This window comes from Myotis daubentonii, chromosome 18 (genome assembly GCF_963259705.1).
Source record: "Myotis daubentonii chromosome 18, mMyoDau2.1, whole genome shotgun sequence".
Lineage (NCBI taxonomy): Eukaryota > Metazoa > Chordata > Mammalia > Chiroptera > Vespertilionidae > Myotis > Myotis daubentonii.
The window spans coordinates 12,172,739-12,189,841 of record NC_081857.1 but is presented as its reverse complement, the minus strand read 5'-3'; the positions used below and the strand labels follow the sequence as shown (position 1 = coordinate 12,189,841).

Below are 17,103 nucleotides of genomic sequence, written 5' to 3'. Positions count from 1 at the left end.
ACCACAGCTGGCTCGCAGCTGACCCTGCCCCCCCAAAGGGAGCAATTGGCTGGGCCTGGCCAGGGAGTCCGAGCACCGAGGAGTGGTCAGAGCAGCAGGAGACACTGAGGGAGACCAGGACACACCAACTCATTGTCTTGCATCCACACTGCAGAACTGGGAATGCCATCACTTTGCAGCAGTGACCTTGAGCTCTAAAGGGGGAGAGGAGGCGGCAGGGCTAGTGTGGAGCAGGGGGCGTACGGTGGGGATGGAGTCGTGGGGGGAACTTTAAGCAGAGGAATGGGGCACAGGCTCAGCAGGAGCGCCTGGCAGTCTCTGTCGTCTTCGCAGAGTAACTAGCCTCACAGGAGGCAGGGGAACGCCTCCCACGTCCCTCTCCGATGGCACCTGGCCGGCCAGTCTAGGTGTGCTGCCTTCATCGCCTGCCGCTGGTGCCCCTCGCAGCCATTTCCCTGCATTTTGTCCTTCTCCGCACCCCACACCCGCCTCCAGCCCGGCTCCATATGGTCTGCACATCTGGCTGATGACCATCCAGAGACGTTGACAACGCCTTTACCCCTCCCTCCGCAGCCCTCGCCTCCTCCCACCCCCTCCCGCTGAGTCTCCTTATGACTCTACCGGCTGTGTTCCTCCCTGCCTCCCCCAGGTGCCCTGCAAAAATAAAACAAGAATACAGGCTCTCCGAAGAGTCATCCCTTCCCTCCCCGCCCCCAGCCCCACACACAGCCTGATCAAGTCCCCACTCCCCTCGTGCCTACATTCAGAAACCCATCTGGCTGACAGGAGCTGGGGCCAGGAGGTGGGCAGGGCCTCTCCATGACCAGGCAGGCCCTGGACACGTTTGCAAAGACCCTTCTCCTCATCACTCTGAGAGTCCAGCCTCTGACCCAGGGCCCTCCTCAGAGGCCACTTGGCATAAGGGAGAAAACCCACATATTCCACTAACTTCTTTTCTTTGCAAGACTCCGAATCCTTGGGCCCCGCCTCCTATCTCTGGTGTGAGTATGTGCCTGCGTGTACGCCCCTGTGTGTGCGCGTGCATATGTGTTTGTGCGTGTGTGCATACATGTGTGTATGCATGTGCACGTGTGTGCACACATGTCAAGTCTTGGCATCCCGTGCGCAGGCAGCATTCCCCGGCGGGACGGAGGAAATGAAAGTCGAGCAGACTGCAGCAGCAGATGTTGCTGGGAGTTCGTCGTCCTGGCTCAGTGCTGCCCATCCCTCTGCAGGTCAGGCCTGTAATGAGAGGATTAATTTTAGTTCCCCTCAGCCTCAGCCCCGATATGGCTGGCTTATGCTGGTTCAGCCGGTAGCATTTCCACTGGCTGGAAAATCCCCTGCCCACCCTTGAGACGGGCTTAGCATACACACGTAGGCCCAGAACTGGATCTGCCTGGAACCGGAGCCTTGGCCCCAGGTCTTGGCCAGCCATGACAGCTTGGTACCGAAGGAGCAACTCTTGTCCCATTGCAGACAGACTGGAGTGGAAAGAGGACTGGGCGGGGCCGTGTGCGAATCCTGCATTTGCCACGTGCAAGCTGTGTGACCTTGAGGACGTGACTCAGATGATGGGAGCTTTGATTTTCCCGTTTCTTAATGAGCATAATAACACAGGACTCACAGGGCTTGTTCAAGGATTAAAGATGATAACATATTCACGTGTAGTAAGCGCTCAGCTAATGCTCGCTAAGTCTGATCTAAATGGTGATCACGGTGCAGGGAACTGGAGCCACAGACTTCACAGAGCCCTGCGGTGCCTTAGGTCACACCGCACAGCAATCCAGTGGTTCGGGTCATATTCTCAGGGCTGTCTTTGTACCAGTTTGTAATCCTGCACCGTCTCATTTTTCAAATGAGGGTATTGGGCTCCTGGAGATTCAGTACCTCACTTGCCCCGGGCCATGCAGCTACTTCCTGATACAGCCAGGAGTGAACCCTAAGGAGAAGGGCTCTGGGCTTTGCTCCCAAGCATTGCCCCCACTGCCTTCAGATGTGCGGGCGAAGCAGCTTCAGCCCAGAGAGGGCAGGGACTTGCTCAGGGTCACCAGCTGGTAATCTTCTTCCTCGGCCAGGGCGCTCTCCCATGGCATCAGGCTGACTGGCCACATTCTTTAGGAGGTGCTGCAGGGCCCCGTCTCCTGATTGGCCAGTCAGTCCCAGAACAACTAGGTTAGCCCTTTCTCCTCTGTGGCTCTAGAAGGTGTCTCCTGAATGCAAAAGGCAGCTTCCTGCAGGCTTCTAAGGGGACTCCAGGTAAGGCCAGAGCCCGCCCAGCCCTCCTCTGTGCAGGTAGGCAGTGGACGCCATACTCTCTGAAGACACGATAAGGTCAGCTGCCTGGGCCCTCCAGGTTCTTAGCAGGAGAAGACAGCTTCCTTGGAACACTTGCACCCAAGAGCACAGAAGCTCAGCTCCCAGCGGTGAGATAAGTGTGAGGGTGCGTGTTCTGCCCTGCCCGCCCAGGCTGAGCTCAGACCTGTGAGCCCCCTGTCACCTGCAGATGTGGGCAGTGCTGTGGGCATGGCTAGGAGGCAGAGGCATTGGGAATGGAAGAAGAAGGGCAGCAGTAAGTTGCAGGTTCTTAGGAGTTGTTTTTCAGGCAGTGGCAAAATAGTGAGCTAGAAATAGAAGAAAAAATAGAACATACCTTTTCACAAGGCAAAATCCAGGCATCCCAGACCTCTCATGATATGATCCCACCTACCTTTCCAATTATTCTTCCCCCAGCCCAAAAACATTACTCCATGAGTGAACTGAGGCTCCAAACAGTGGCTTTCACATAGGTCTTCATCTCTCCTGCAGACCCACACTGCTCACAATGCCAATGCTACTATTTATTGAGCACCTACTGTGTGCCAGGCACTGTGCTAAGTGCCTTCCATTCATTACTGAATCCTCACAACATACAATTCTATTGGGTAGGCACTATTATTACTGTCATTTAATAGCAAAAGAAACCGACGTTCAGAGAGTAGATTAGGTAATCTAGGCAAGCTTCTTAAAAACTCTCAGTGCCTCCAATTTCTCACCTCTAAAATGGGGAACTAGCTCAATTTTATTTTGCAGATTAAATAAGATGATGCACATAAAATATTAAGAGGGGTATTTGGCCCTAGTAAGCATTTAATAAAAGTTAGCTATGGCCTGGTCAGCATGGTTCAGTGGTTAAGCATCGACCTATGAACCAAGAGGTCACCGTTCAATTCCCAGTCAGGGCACATGCCCAGGGTGTGGGCTTGATCCCCAGTCAGGGGTGTGCAGGAGGCAGCCAATCAATGATTCTCTCTCATTGTTGATGTTTCTGTCTCTCTCTCTCCCTCTCCCTTCCTCTCTGAAATCAATAAAAATACATTTTAAAAAATTAGCTATGATTATAAGTACCATTAAGTCTGACTAAAAGCGCCCTCCACATTCCCAGCACACAAGTCTTACCAGTCCTCTGGGCTAAAGCAGTGACAACGCCAATGCATGGCGTCCTCCCCCCTCCTTGCCACTTCCACCACTACTCTTCTTTCATATGGACAATTTCCCTCTTTCCAACTCTGTCAAGTGCAAACTTTCCTACATACCTTTCAGTTGTGTCCCCCTGTTCCCACTTGCAGTCAAGGTAGAGCCCTTCATGAGATGGCACCACCCATTACAGCATCACTGGGAATGACTCCCCCTCCTGGATGCCTTCCCCTTCAACCCCCACTGATCCCTGATTCCTGGCATGACTGTCATCTGTATCAGGCATTTGCTCACTGGCATAGCTCCCTGTCCTTTTTCTTTCCCTATCTTGTGCATTTCATTGGCTCCCGGGATTCTTGAGAGCAAGGGGTATATTTTATTTATCTTCATACTGCCAGGATATTTATCACTCAAGAGGACCTGAAGGAACTCGTTGGTTGGCATATCACCCAATCATGGTGAATTGTTCATTAAAAACAATACAGCTTATAAGGCACTGGGCAGATGAGAAGGCAAAGTGTCAGCACTGGGCCTGTTCCAAGGCCGAAGGCCAAATAATTTGGGGGCCATGGAGTTCTGTCATGAACCGCATCAGATTGGTTCCTAGCGCGCTGGGCTGAACTGGCCCCTTTATGAGCACCCCCACAGATAGCTCTTGCCTACTAGCCAGCCCCTGACCCTGCCTCTGGCAGGCATCCAACCTCACAGGGCCTCCTGCTCCCCTGCCTCTGTGGGTGGCTGTGCCTCTCCTCCTGGCAGCGGTTCAGATCTCACCCACCCCATTTCCCCTCTGCCTGTCAATCACTAGTCTCTGGAGAGGGACCCGGAGGCCCATCCCTGTTCTCCCAGCCTCCAGTCACAAATGACTGCTCCAAGGCAGGCTGGTCTTTGTTTAACATTCTTTTCATTTGACTTTGGGCTAAAGAAGGAGATAAATGACACTCTGTCTCTTTAAGGTAAAAAAAAAAAAAAAAAAAAAAAAAAAAGCATTAAAAAGAAGACCTCTATATTTTTTTTTTTTTTTTTTGCCTTTTAAGAGAAAAAAAAATCCCCCAAGTTATTAGGGGAGAGAAAATTATTTGACTTAAGCTGCCTCTGGCAGTCTGGTGATGCTGAGACAATATACCTGTCAGCATCTATCAGGTTTGGAAAACAAAGCCATCTGCATATGGGGAAATGGAGGGGGGCTAGGGAGTGAGGAGAGGTGGTGAATATCTAATGAGGGATGCACAGGGATGCTTCATACTTGCCTGGAAAGCCCTCAGAGATCCTGGTTTCTGTGGTTGGCCAGGACCAGAAAAGTCAAGACATTTTGGGAGGGAGTGATAAGTCTGGAATTTTAGAATTTTTGTAAAAAGTAACGATTTTAGAGTTCATCTAACCTGACCCTTTCATTTTGGGGGGATAAAGAAACTTAAGATCATAAAAGGGAAGTGACTTGTTCAAAGTCACACTTGATTGTTCCCAAACCAGGGCCAGAATCCAGTTTCCTTGGCATCTGCTGACTGCGGTCCCCTTCTTACCTTTTGCACATGTTCTTTCTGTTCTTCCTCCTCTCCCCTCCCTGAGCCCTGCCCCTCTTCTGTCTTCCCTTCCCTGGGCTTCTGCACTGCACACCCCAGTGTAACCTCCAAGTCCAAGTCCGTGTCTCTCTGACTCCTTGGCGCTCTAAGCCCCTTGCCCACAAGGCTGGGGCCGCTCTAGATTATATTTTCTAGGATAGGGGCTCTGGCTTTATTCCCAGACAGGACCAGATGCACCCAAAATATCCTTTTAGATGCAGCACCAATCTGCCCTGAGTCTGGGTTCTGCAGCGTCCAGTCCACTGTGGGAGACTGCAATAATCACGATGAGTTAAAGTTCTACCAGCACACAAGGCCGGTGGTCCAAGACTCTGCCGATCACTTGTAACCCATCTGAACTCTCCCTGTGTCTTGTCATCACCCCATTAATCTGCCCTTGTTTATCAGTCTTTTAGTATGTGTCCTGTCTGGGTCTGGAGTGTGTGGCCTGTCACCCGTCTGCCAGTGACTCCCAAAGGTCAGCCTCTTCTTTCCTCCAGCCTCTCAGCGGCGTAATGGGGAGCACAGTACAGAGGGAGGGGCAGCCTTTGCCCCAGGCCAGCTGTTCCGCTCCCAGGAACTTGTTCTGGAGCATCCGCGGGCCTGAGTGAGGACCTCAGGACCCAGGGAGTACACTCTAAAAGTGCAGGGCGGGCCTGGGATCAGCTCAGCCTCATCGGAAGCCGCTGAAGGGGCAGGGTAGCTTTTGAAATCCACGTGGATGGAGGTGGAGCCTGGAGTCCATGACCCTGGAGGGGTCCAGCTTCAGCTTTGCAGAGGCCCCGCCTCTGGTGCCTGCTGAGGAGCTCATTTTCCCTGGCCTCGGGTCCTGGTTGAAACTGGGACTTACTGGTCACGGATGCCAATTAAGAACTGTGTTGGGGTCCATTAGCCGCTCAGAAGCAGTATCTATATCCTTGAAAACCACACCTACTTTATCTTCTTTTTATGTCTATTTCTCCTTTTTCATAAAATTAACAACTCCCCACCCTAGCCATTTTAGCTCAGTGGATAGAGAGTCGGCCTGCGGACTAAAGGGTCCCAGGTTCGACTCTACCCAAGGGCGCATGCCCTGGTTGCAGGCTCGATTCCCCCCACCCCCCACTCCAGCAGGGGGGTGTGCAGGAGGCAGCCAATCAGTGATTCTCATCATTGATGTTTCTATCTCTATCTCTCTCCCTTCCTCTCTGAAATCAATGAAAAAAATAAAATAAGGTCTCACATTAAAAAGAAAAAATTAACTCCCCAAGCATTTAGAGCCTACTGAAGGCATCAGAAAGAACACTTAAGTCAGACACATATTTTTATCTTAGGCTTAGGCAAGGCACCCAGACTCTCTGGGCCTACTGATTCTGCACAGTGCTGGCGATTTACTCTACCATGTGGGGTTGTTAGGAGGAATAAATAAGAGAAAGCCATTTATCTTATTTACTTACCTATTTATTTATTTATTTAATCCTCATCTGAGGATATGTCATTGATTTGAGAGAGAGAGAGAAGAAGGGAGAGAGAAAGAGAAAAATCAATCAGTTGCTTCCCGTATGTGTCCGACCGGGGATCAAACCCGCTACCAGGTATGTGCCCTGACCAGGAATTGAACCCACAATATTTTGGTGCATGGAACAAGGCTCCAACCTACTGAGCCACTTGGTCAAGTCTCATTTATTTATTTGTTCAGTATTTTCTGAGCGCTGACCATAGACAGTATATGTTGGTCACTATTCTAGGGGGAATATATATCTGTGAACAAAATAGATAAGAGCCTGTTGCTAGTTACCTGCTTTAAACTCAAAGGCGTACGCTCTAGACCAGCGGTTCTCAACCTGTGGGTTGCGACCCCTTTGGGGGTCGAACGACCCTTTCACAGGGGTCGCCTAAATACATCCTGCATACCAGATATTTACATTATGATTCATAACAGTAGCAAAATTACAGTTACGAAGTAGCAACGAAAATAATTTTATGGTTGGGGTCACCACAACATGAGGAACTGTATTAAAGGTTCGCGGCATTAGGAAGGTTGAGAACCACTGCTCTAGACCTAGACTGAAACCTGTGTGTGAGGTGTTGTTACATCCCTACAGTCCCCTCCCCTCAGCTGGACAGATGCCTCCACGCCCCCTCCAGGCACGGCTATGCATAAAGAGGGGAAAGGGAGGGAGAGAGGCACTAATATTTCTCATAAATTACACCTTGTAATCCTGGCCTGTGACGTAGGTGTCACTGTGCCCACTTTCCAATAAGAAAACCAAAGCTCCAAAGGTCAAGGTCACCTGCCCAGGGTTTCACAGCTGGTGAGTAGCACCAGCAGACTCTGCACCCAGGCCTTGTGACTCTAAAGCCCTGCCCTTTCGGTTCCACTCGTCTCCATCCGTATAAAAAGTTCCCTTTGTCGCCCGTCTCGGTATTAATCACGCTGGGTGGTCCCCAAGGCCACGGAGTGATTCAGGGATGGGTTGTGGGGGCAGGGGCAGCAGGCAGGTGCTGTGCTTGTGTCTGCGGAGTCTGTGTATGTGTGTGGGGTTCCAACGATGGGATCTCAGTGGGGAATTGGTACTTGGGCTGCTAAATAACCGCAATTTGTATTAAGCAAAAACATAGTCATTATGCAGCACGTGCGGGCTGCCGCGTCTGACTCTCATTAGGGAAGCGGGGAGCCGGGGGCGCGCTGGTCTGTGGGCTGGGGGGAAGCTTCCCCCAGGGGTTCTGAGATGTCCTTCTCTGGGCAGGATGTGGGGAGCAGGTGGCGGAGAAGCGAGAGCTAAGGGGGGTGGGGGGCTGCTAGCACCTCCACTTCAGCTGGCCTGTGCCGCGGCCCCTCCTACCTCCATTAGTAGGGCCATTCCAGTTCTAATTAACACAAGTAAATACGCGTCCCAGCACTGGGCAGGGGACACATGTGTTGATATTTAATTATATAGTGTGCGCTGAGTCTATTATGGCTCCTCCAGGGAATGGCAGCTGCAGACAATGAGGTGCAATGGAGTACATTCCAAACTACTAGTTAATGAATGCATGAGCGGCCCCCTTTGGTGTCAGGGGGTGTGGGAGAGAGGGCACCCGATATTCTCCTGGTGTCCCCCTCTCCCTTCCTGTTGCTCTCTTCCTCCCAGCCCTTTTCTTCCACAAACTCCTTGAAATCCTCAGTAGTCACAGGAAGCTCCCATTCGGAGCTCTGGTCAAAGATTTAGTGAGCCAAGGGGTGAAAGCTCTGCGCGGACATAAGTCAGTGAAGCTTGGAAATTCCGTGTGGGTTTCCTTTGTCTAGTAAAGTTGGTGCCAGTCCCCAGGGACCTAGAGACTCTGAGTGACATTCTGTCATAGCCCCGAGCTCTGCTCTCTATTTTGGGAACGCCCTCGCCCTCTTCCATTCTAGGCGTCAGGTGCAGGCTCGGGAGCTGCATTGCACAGAATCCCGCCGGGCTGGAAACGGAGGGGTTGGAGGTGAGAGGAAGGAGGGCTGCTGCATGCCAGCCAGGAGAGGTGCCAGGGGCCAAAGCCGGGGTTAGGGGTCTAGCCACTCAGGAGAGAAATAGGGAGAAGCACTTTCTCCTCGTTCCTGCCAGCGTGTGCCGCCCCCCCCCGCCCCCCCCCCCCCCCCCCCCCCGCCCCACGCCGTGCCCTTCCTGACTCTGGTTAATCACTGTCAGTGCATGAAGCCCTCACTCCGTGCTCTTTGCGGATTTCATCACTGTGCTGCTTTGCACAGGCGTTCCTTTTCCTTTTCTCACCCCCTGTCCTATAGACTTTATGTCTCGTTCTTTGGAACTTCCGGAACATTTTCCAAATCCCCCCATGTGCATGGTCATTGAGCCCGTATGGCTCCCTCCTGGTACAGGTGGCGGCGAGGGCAAGGCCCAGATCACAGCCCGCTCTCCGTGCCGGGCACCGCCCTTTGCACAGCAGGCATTTGGGTGACATCTGAAGTCCCCACAGGTCAGGGATCATTCCTGTCTTTGTCCTCGGAGTCCCTGCTCCCAGCTCGGCGGGCAGAGCCTGCTGAGAGTTTGGGCAGAGCTGGCCCTGTTGGCTGCTCTACTTCCAACCAGCTTCATCTCAGCTCTGAGGACACTTGCCTAAGCCAGACACCTGGCCGAGGGAGGGTGGGCCTGGGAGTAGAACTCAGGCGAGCACCTGCTGGTGTTTGTGGGGGAGTTCCTAACCAATGAGATCTTTTCATTCTCTCCCCAAACCTTGCCAGTTGGGGTTGATTTCTTTCCCCGCCGTGTGTAAATGTGAGAAATGTAATGTGCCCTTTCCTGGGGTGGTGTGGACGGGCCCCTTTTCAGGGTGCTCTTTCCTTGGACCCGTGGCAATGGGTCCTGCCCTTTTGTGGGAAGTGACTTTCAATTTACCTGCATAGAATAAACAGCTAGAGCAGGAAGGTAACCCGTACAGGGGGCTTTCTGAGCAGGAGGGAGGAGCAGAGTAAGCATGAATCAGTTTGCCAGTGGAAATTGTAGAGCACTGCTTCTCTTTCGTCAAAAAATCAGACCTAGATCCCTGGCCCAGGCAGAGAGTGGAGTCTCACCTGGAAGCCCGGGGCTTCCCTCAATCCTGGGATCCTCTCAATCCTAGGGATCCCCTCAATCTTGGGGCTCCCCTCAACCCTGGGGCTCCCCTCAGTCCTGGGGTTCCTCTCAATCCTGGGGTTCCTCTCAATCCTGGGGCTCCCCTCAATCTAAGGACCCTGCAGCCTGGAGCTGGGGAGGGGAAGCCACAGCTGCAAACTTCCCTCCAGTCTCCAGGGTGGGAGGGAGAGGGCTTTGAGGCCAGCCTAGGGCGAGGCCAGCCCTGGACCTGTTAGGCAGCTGGGCCTGTGGCACTTAAGACCAATGACATGAACTGAGGGTTTGCCCTGAGCTGTTGGGGAGGTCCCCATGGGCTTTTCCCCAATAAGGGGATGGAGGAAAGCAAAACAGAAAATGCACGGTGAATCCCGGACAGGAAACACGGAAACCCTGGTTCAAGTCCACACGCTGCTACTTCCAAGGTACGTGACCTTGGACACGTCTCATAAACTCTCCGAGCATTGTTTCCCTATAAATAAAGTCGGAGTAATGATTCTCACCTCAGGAATGCTGTGAGTCTGCCATGACGTACGTGGCAACACTTCCGAAGCAATAAAAATATCCTATAATGTGGTGTATTGTTATTCCCTCCCACCCAGGACTTGGTTCCTTATCCCAGGAAAGAGAATGAGCTATAAAATGAATCAGAGCTTGGCACCCACACCCAAGCCGCGAGAGTCAGGAACTTCACCCTCTAAGTGGCTAGCTGTCCAGACCTTATGAAAGAGGCTGAGTGAACCCCTCCATCCCCATGCTCCTTTGCAAATTCAAATTCAGAATTGTAGCCAGTTTAAACCGGAGGCAAACGAGAGATTTGGCCAGCCGAAGGTCGAGCAGCTTGGGTCCCACTCGTGACTTCTTGTCCCAGAGCCTCTCGTCACTGCGGTTCCCACAGCACGGCCCCGCCTAAGCCTCTTGGCTAACAGAGTATTTTTAACCTGCCACCTCCTTCCGCTTTGCCTATCTGCAGACAAGGGTCCCTGTGAGATAACAGAATCCATTAGTGCCGCTAGCATCCGCAGCGCCTGCTAAGTAGTCCTAAGGAGGTGCCTCCTGGGGGCGGCGGCCTGGAGGGACACAGAGGGGGAGGCAGGCTAGCTCAGGGGTCGGGGAAGGATGCTCCGGTGCAGCCGAAAGGAGTAGGCATTCCCTTCTTAGGAGTTCTCAGGGATGGTCCCTGCCCCTGCCCCTGCCCCTTGAGGACCCCCCTTAGCCCACATCTGGGAGTAAGGATCCCATGCTTTGCCCACAGGATTTGGCAGGAAAGGAGTCTCAGAAAGTGTCTAGAACTGGTCCTCAGAGGAAGACACCACCACTGAGTAACTGGTGGTCACCTGGAAGGAGGGGGAAGGCAGACCACCTGCACGCTCTTCCCATTTGGGTTGTGGGACTGAGAACAGGAACTTCTCTGCCCAGTGGGAACTGAACTGTGGGCTCCTCCCTCCTCCCCCTTTTCCGGGAGATGTTGGTAGTGACAGAGCAGAAGCATTTGGGGGCACAGAGGGGGCAGAGGAGGATCCCCTGGGAGGCTGGCCAGGGAAAGGGGTCAGAGACCTCTTGCCGGGAGCTTGCAGGGCTGAAGGTGTCCGCTCGTGGGAGGCTCTCTGATCGCTCACGCACACACCAGCCCCCTCCTGCCAAGGCCAGTTTCCATGCTGAACTGTTCATTATTGCCACCGGGCAACATGCACCGAAGCGCCAGAACCCACCAGCGTGGGGGAGAGGGGACAGGTGAACCCATGACTACATCTCCTGCCCCTCACTCCTAGGCGGGTGCGGGCCCTGGGGAAATTGGGGGGAGAAGCCCAGACCCTGATGCCCAAGGATGGCGAAGGGCACCCCGCCCGAGGCAGAGCTCAGTTCACTGAGCAGGTATTTCGTGAGCATTGACCTGCCCAGTGCTGTGCCGGGCCCGGGGCACAGGGCTGATGGGGAAGAGACACCAGGGCTGGCTGCTTGTCACCGTGGTGACCCTGTCAAAGAGGTGCACAGGTCCCACGGGCAGGTGATGATTTGTAACCAGGGGACCAGAACTGTAGGGGGCGGGGCTTCCTGAGCAAGTGATGCTTATGCTGAATAAAAAGACTTCACCAGCCTCTCTCTGCCCCCACCCCCACCCCACCCCTAGGGGCCGCCGTCCACATTCCTCACCAGCCCTTCCCGGCACAGGTGCACCCCCTGCACTCCTTCACGCCCCCCTCTCCCGCATTCCCTGCATTATTGGTCCGTCCTCTTCTCCAGGTGCCCTCGCCTGCCCTCCTTGGCCCCCTCCCCCAGCTGGGACTTACATCCTGCTCCTGAGCTTGTGCTGGCTCCCTAGTTGGCGTCCATATTTTTTTTAACCCTTTTAGTGGCTCCCACAGCTTTTAGGAGATAGCTCAGCCTCTTTAATTGTTTACAGAGCAGTCACCTGCGGCCCAGGTGAGCTGAAGAAAGGTCTTGTTCAAACCACAGCTCCTCAGCACTCCGAGCCCAGCAGCCAGGAATGGAATACCTGGGTCTGACTCCCAGCGTTCCTGCTCCTGCCTGCATGCCATCTCCATCCTCTTTGGAGAAGAATGGATGGTCAGTGTCATCCCCAGCCTTCCCTGGCCTACCACTGAGCCACACTTCCAAACCGCCCCTAAGCCTCCTGCCCTCTCCGCCGATGCTCTCAGAGTCCTGAGCCCTTTGCCCTTCCTGAGGCCAGTTTCCCGACCCTCCAGGCCGGAGCTGGGTGCTGTGTGTTCTTTCAATAGGAAGCTGCCAGTCAGATTGATCCCCGCCCCCTCCCAGGACCCACCTTGCCAGGCACCCAGAACCCACTCAGACTCCTCCCTTCACTGTGGACTTGATAGAATCTGGAAAACGCATGCCCTAGCTGGTTTGGCTCCGTGGATAAAGCGTCAGCCTGCGGACTGAAGGGTCCCGGGTTCGATTCCGGTCAAGGGCATATGCCTGGTTGCGGGCTCGATCCCCAGTAGGGGGCGTGCAGGAGGCAGCCAATCAATGATTCTCTCTCATCATGGATGTTTCTCTCTCTCTCCTTCTCCCTTCCTCTCTGAATCAATAAAAAAAATATTTTAAAAAAAGAAAGAAAGAAAATGCATTAAACATTACACAGAGCAGTTGACGTGTAATTAATGAAGTACAGAGTTTGGCTGGAAGCCTCCACTTAAAATAGCACCATGAGTGGGGAAGGAGGAAGCAGAGGGGAGGAGGGGGAGGCTCCCAAGATGGCTCATGAGAAAGAGGAGGATTTTATTTTTTTACTAATGAGGGTGAGACTGGGGTTCAGAGAAGCCAGATGTCTCGCCCAAGGACACTGGTGCATCACAGGACAGAACTGGGGGCCCGCCTGGGCAGCTGCCTTTGACCTTGTCTGTACCTCCAGGTACTGGAGACCCGCACTCCTGTATCCTGACCCCGGGAAGTCGCACATTCCAAGGCTGTTTTAATGTGAGAGATGTTTTAATGGCGTTTGAGACGGCCTGTTCCCTCTCTGACTCTGGGGAGGCTGGAGGGAGCTTCACGTCTTCTTTGAAGCCAAAAAAAAAAAAAAAAAAAAAGGCTTTTCCATCTGCAGGCCTGTTCAGAGAGTCCTTCTCCAGTTTAGAGGCCTCTGTGCAGGGGAGAGGTGAGGAGGGCTTGAGGAGGGAAGGAAGGACAGCTCTGTGGTTAATTCAGATGCCTGGCCTCCAGGGCCTTCTCTCTGGAAGCTGGTGCCCTGCTGCTTTCTGATCCCAAACTGGGTTTTTTTTGAAGCAGAACGCAAATTTCAGCCCAACTGATCAACCCTGACAGGGCAGCAGCACCTCCGGCCTGCCACTCATTAACCAAGGACCCCGGGTGGCTAGAGGAGGCAGGCCAGCCCTGAGGGACGAGGCTGACATGGAGGGGTATCGAACCTTTAGGATCAGATCACCAAAAGGGAAACGGAGGCACGCTTCACCAGACATAGGAAATCCTGATGGAATCCCTTTGTCGCACTTGAAATGCTTCCCTCTTCGCTCTACAAGGCAGAAGTGAACTTGATCTTCTTGTCGAAACAGCAGTGAACGGGCGAGAGCGTGTGAAAGTCCGTTCTATGCCGAGACCCTGCAGGCCCTCTATGAGGATAATTCATCTGTTAATTACGTGCCGTAAGGAACACAGCCCTGGCTTCTATGGCATGATCTGTGTTGTGTTTGTTCCTATAGCCCAGTGGTTCTCAACCTTCTGGCCCTTTAAATACAGTTCCTCATGTTGTGACCCAACCATAAAATTATTTCTGTTGCTATTTCATAACTGTAATGTTGCTACTGTTATGAATCGTAATGTAAATATCTGATATGCAGGATGGTCTTAGGCGACTCCTGTGAAAGGGTCATTCGACCACCAAAGGGTTCGCAACGCACAGGTTGAGAACCGCTGCTATAGCCGCAAAGCAAAAGCACTATCCTTTGAGGAAAATGTTTGTGGCCAGACTCAGGAGATCAACAGCAAATGTTTGCTCTACGCCCCCCCCCCCCCAAGAGCCTCAGTGTGTTCATCTGCAGGATGGGGATAAAGAAAGCCTCCCTTCCCTGCAGCCCGTGGGGTAGACTGAAAAAGATGCTGCTGTTTGTCTGGCAGCCGGGCAGTGGTGCAATGCCGAGGTGATGTCAGATGGCTGGCTGCCTCGTTCTGCCTAGTTTCTGGTCCCCCTGTCTTCCCGCCCCTGCCTGGGCCAGAGCCAGCTGCACACACCTGGCCATCAGAGAGACACATGGGGTTTCTGCCTTCTACCCTTAGGCTTCCCCTGCAGGCACCTTGTTCTCAAATATCCAGAACTTGAACCTGGAACCGAATACAACTACTTCTTCCCAAGGGAAAGTAAGTTAGAGATCTGGAGATGGGAGCCCAGCCATCAGCCAATTCGCAACTCTAAGCCTTCCCACCCTGGGGCGGGGGGAGGTGCTGATGCAGGAGAGGGGGGTCAGGGAAGACATGCACTGTCTCCAGTGCAGCAGGGTGAGGGGGAGGCTGGGGCAGAGCGGGTTGGGTATCACGGGCATTCCACAGCCGGCTTTGGCCTTGCCGCTGAGTCAGAGCCCAGGGAGCTGCCCAGACCAGAGGAGCCTCAGAGTCGACTGTGGGCAAACCTGATAGCCCATCTGGAATCCATCCACGGCCTGCCTCCCTCTCCCACACCCTGAGCTCCTCGGAGGAGCCATAGTGCGGAAACAGGGCCAGGCGCCTCCACCAGCAGGCCGGGCGGTCCCCCAGGTGCCAGCCACAGGCCCTCACGGCCCCCTCGTAGCTCTGAAAGCTCAGGTCGCCCAGGCACCCACTCCTGGCTGCAGCTCCTGCCCCTTCCTCTCAGCACCAGAGTGAGCTGGTCTTGTGACTTCCAGTAGAGCAGGAGAAAGGGGAAGGGGACTCAGAGTCTTTCCCCAGGGGGCCTGGGAACGTAGTCCCTTCCCTGTCAGAAAGAAGTTCAGATTGCCTTTTTTAAAAATGTATTTTTTATTGATTCAGAGAGGAAGGGAGAAGAAGAGAGAGATAGAAACATTAATGACGAGAGAGAATCATCAATCAGCTGCCTCTTGCATGCCCCACACTGCAGACTGAGCCAGCCCTGACCAGGAATCGAACCATGACCTCCAGGCTCATAGTTCAACACTCAACCACTGAGCCAGGGGCCAGGCCAGATTGCCCTTAAGGTAGCGCCAGGCTTTCAGAACCCTCACGGAGGAGTCGACCAGCCCTCCTTGGCTGGCAGAGCCCTTAATCTCGTTGGCTATCTGGTGGCCCCCAGTCTCCCATCACTCCAGTATCCTAAGGGCTCAAGTTCTCACAGCACGGGGGTCTCGGGGTTGGAAGACGTGGACAGTGCAAAGAGCAGGGACCACCAGCTGCCTGCAGCCTTGGGCTGTGCCCTCAGCTCTGCGGAGGGGTTTGCTCTGTGACCTTGCGGGATGCCTTTTCTTTCTCAGGGACCCAGTTTCCTTCCTCTATAATAGGATACCTCCCCCCTCCCTCCCCCCACGATGATCACGAGGCTTATAGAAAAAAACATTTAAATGATAGAAACAAGCCCTGACCATTTTGGCTCAGTGGATAGAGCGTCGGCCTGCGGAATCAAGGGTCCCAGGTTTGATTCCGGTCAAGGGCATGTACCTTGGTTGCAGGCACATCCCCAGTGGGGAGTGTGCAGGAGGCAGCTGATTGATGTTTCTCTCTCATCGATGTTTCTAACTCTCTATTCCTCTCCCTTCCCCTCTGTAAAAAATCAATAAAATATATAAAAAAAGATAGAAACAAAAAATGGTAGGTCATTACACATGGTAGTGCGGTGCCAGTTACAGCAACAAGTGGCAGCCTTCTTGGGGGGAGGGGGCCTGACCCCCAGGGCCCCTCTCCTGGGCCATGACAGGGAGTGCCCCCCAAAGCCTGGAGGAGAGGGTTTTATTTCCCCACTTTCCTGGCATCCCCCCTCCCTGGGGTCAGTAGGTGTCCTGGTGGTCTTGTTGTAACCCACCGCATTTTAGCAACCTCTGACCGCCACCCAGCCAGCCTGTGGGTGGCCACCAATGGGGCTCTCCCTCCCTCTCACATGCAGACATGCACACTGCCCTCTGTGAGCAAGGTGGGAAGCCCCTGGGACCGTTGCGCTAGAGAGCACCCTCCGCAGGGAGGATCCTGGGAGCCCGCGGAGACATGTCACCTGTTTGCTGGAGACCCTGGCGGGGTCAGAGGAGACATGTCACCTGTTTGCTGGAGACCCTGGCGGGGTCAGGGGTCAGGGGTCAGAGGCAGCGCAGACCACCTGCAGGGATCCAGGTCCCTTTGCCCACCACACATCTCTTTTAACAACAAACTTTGGGAACGGCCTGTGTTCCCGGAGCAGCTTCCTGCTGCACAGTGTTTGCCTAATCTGTCTACCCCCAAATCCTCTCCAAACACCAGGTTTCCTGCCCTGCGCTGACAATCAGCGAGCTCATTATCTGGGATTAGAGAGGGAATAGGCTGGGGGTGGGGTCACTTCTAATTACAGGAAAAAAATTAGCCCAACTCATGTCAGCAAGGCCACTGGGATTAGAACAAAGTCCAGGTCTGGACACAGGTCAGTGGGCAGGCGGGACTGCCCCTCGCTCTGGACTGGGGTATTCTGTTCCTGACTGTTTCTGGGGGCTGGGATGAGGGTAGAAGGGGGGCTCCCAGAGCTTCTCTCTCAGTGATCGGGGAGACAGGTGTGTGCCGGCATTAGAGAGAGAGGCAGAGAGGCAAAACAGAGGAAGACGGGGATGTAATGGACACCCAGAGAAACTGGAATTGACAAGAGAATGACAAGGAAGGGAGGAAGGAAGAGAGCAGCAGGTGGGAGTTAAAAGGAGATGGCTAGTGAAAACAGACAGACAGACACATGTTCCAAGACCTCCCTTTCTCTCCTCACATTTCTTGTGGCCAGCGTTGCTGTCACTTTCCCTTTCAAGGGAGGACAGCAGGCAGGCAGGAGAAGCAGGCCTCCCCTGCCTTGCTCCCCCCCCCCCCCTCTCCTTCTTCTAGTACCC

At 53.7% G+C, this 17,103-nt stretch overlaps 1 protein-coding gene across 5 annotated transcripts in view; it reads left to right on the top strand.

The window, feature by feature from the left end:
• Positions 1–17,103, top strand: part of PLXNA2 (plexin A2) — a 214,114-nt gene that overhangs the window by 62,961 nt on the left and 134,050 nt on the right. The gene's annotated exons all lie outside the window — the stretch shown is intronic.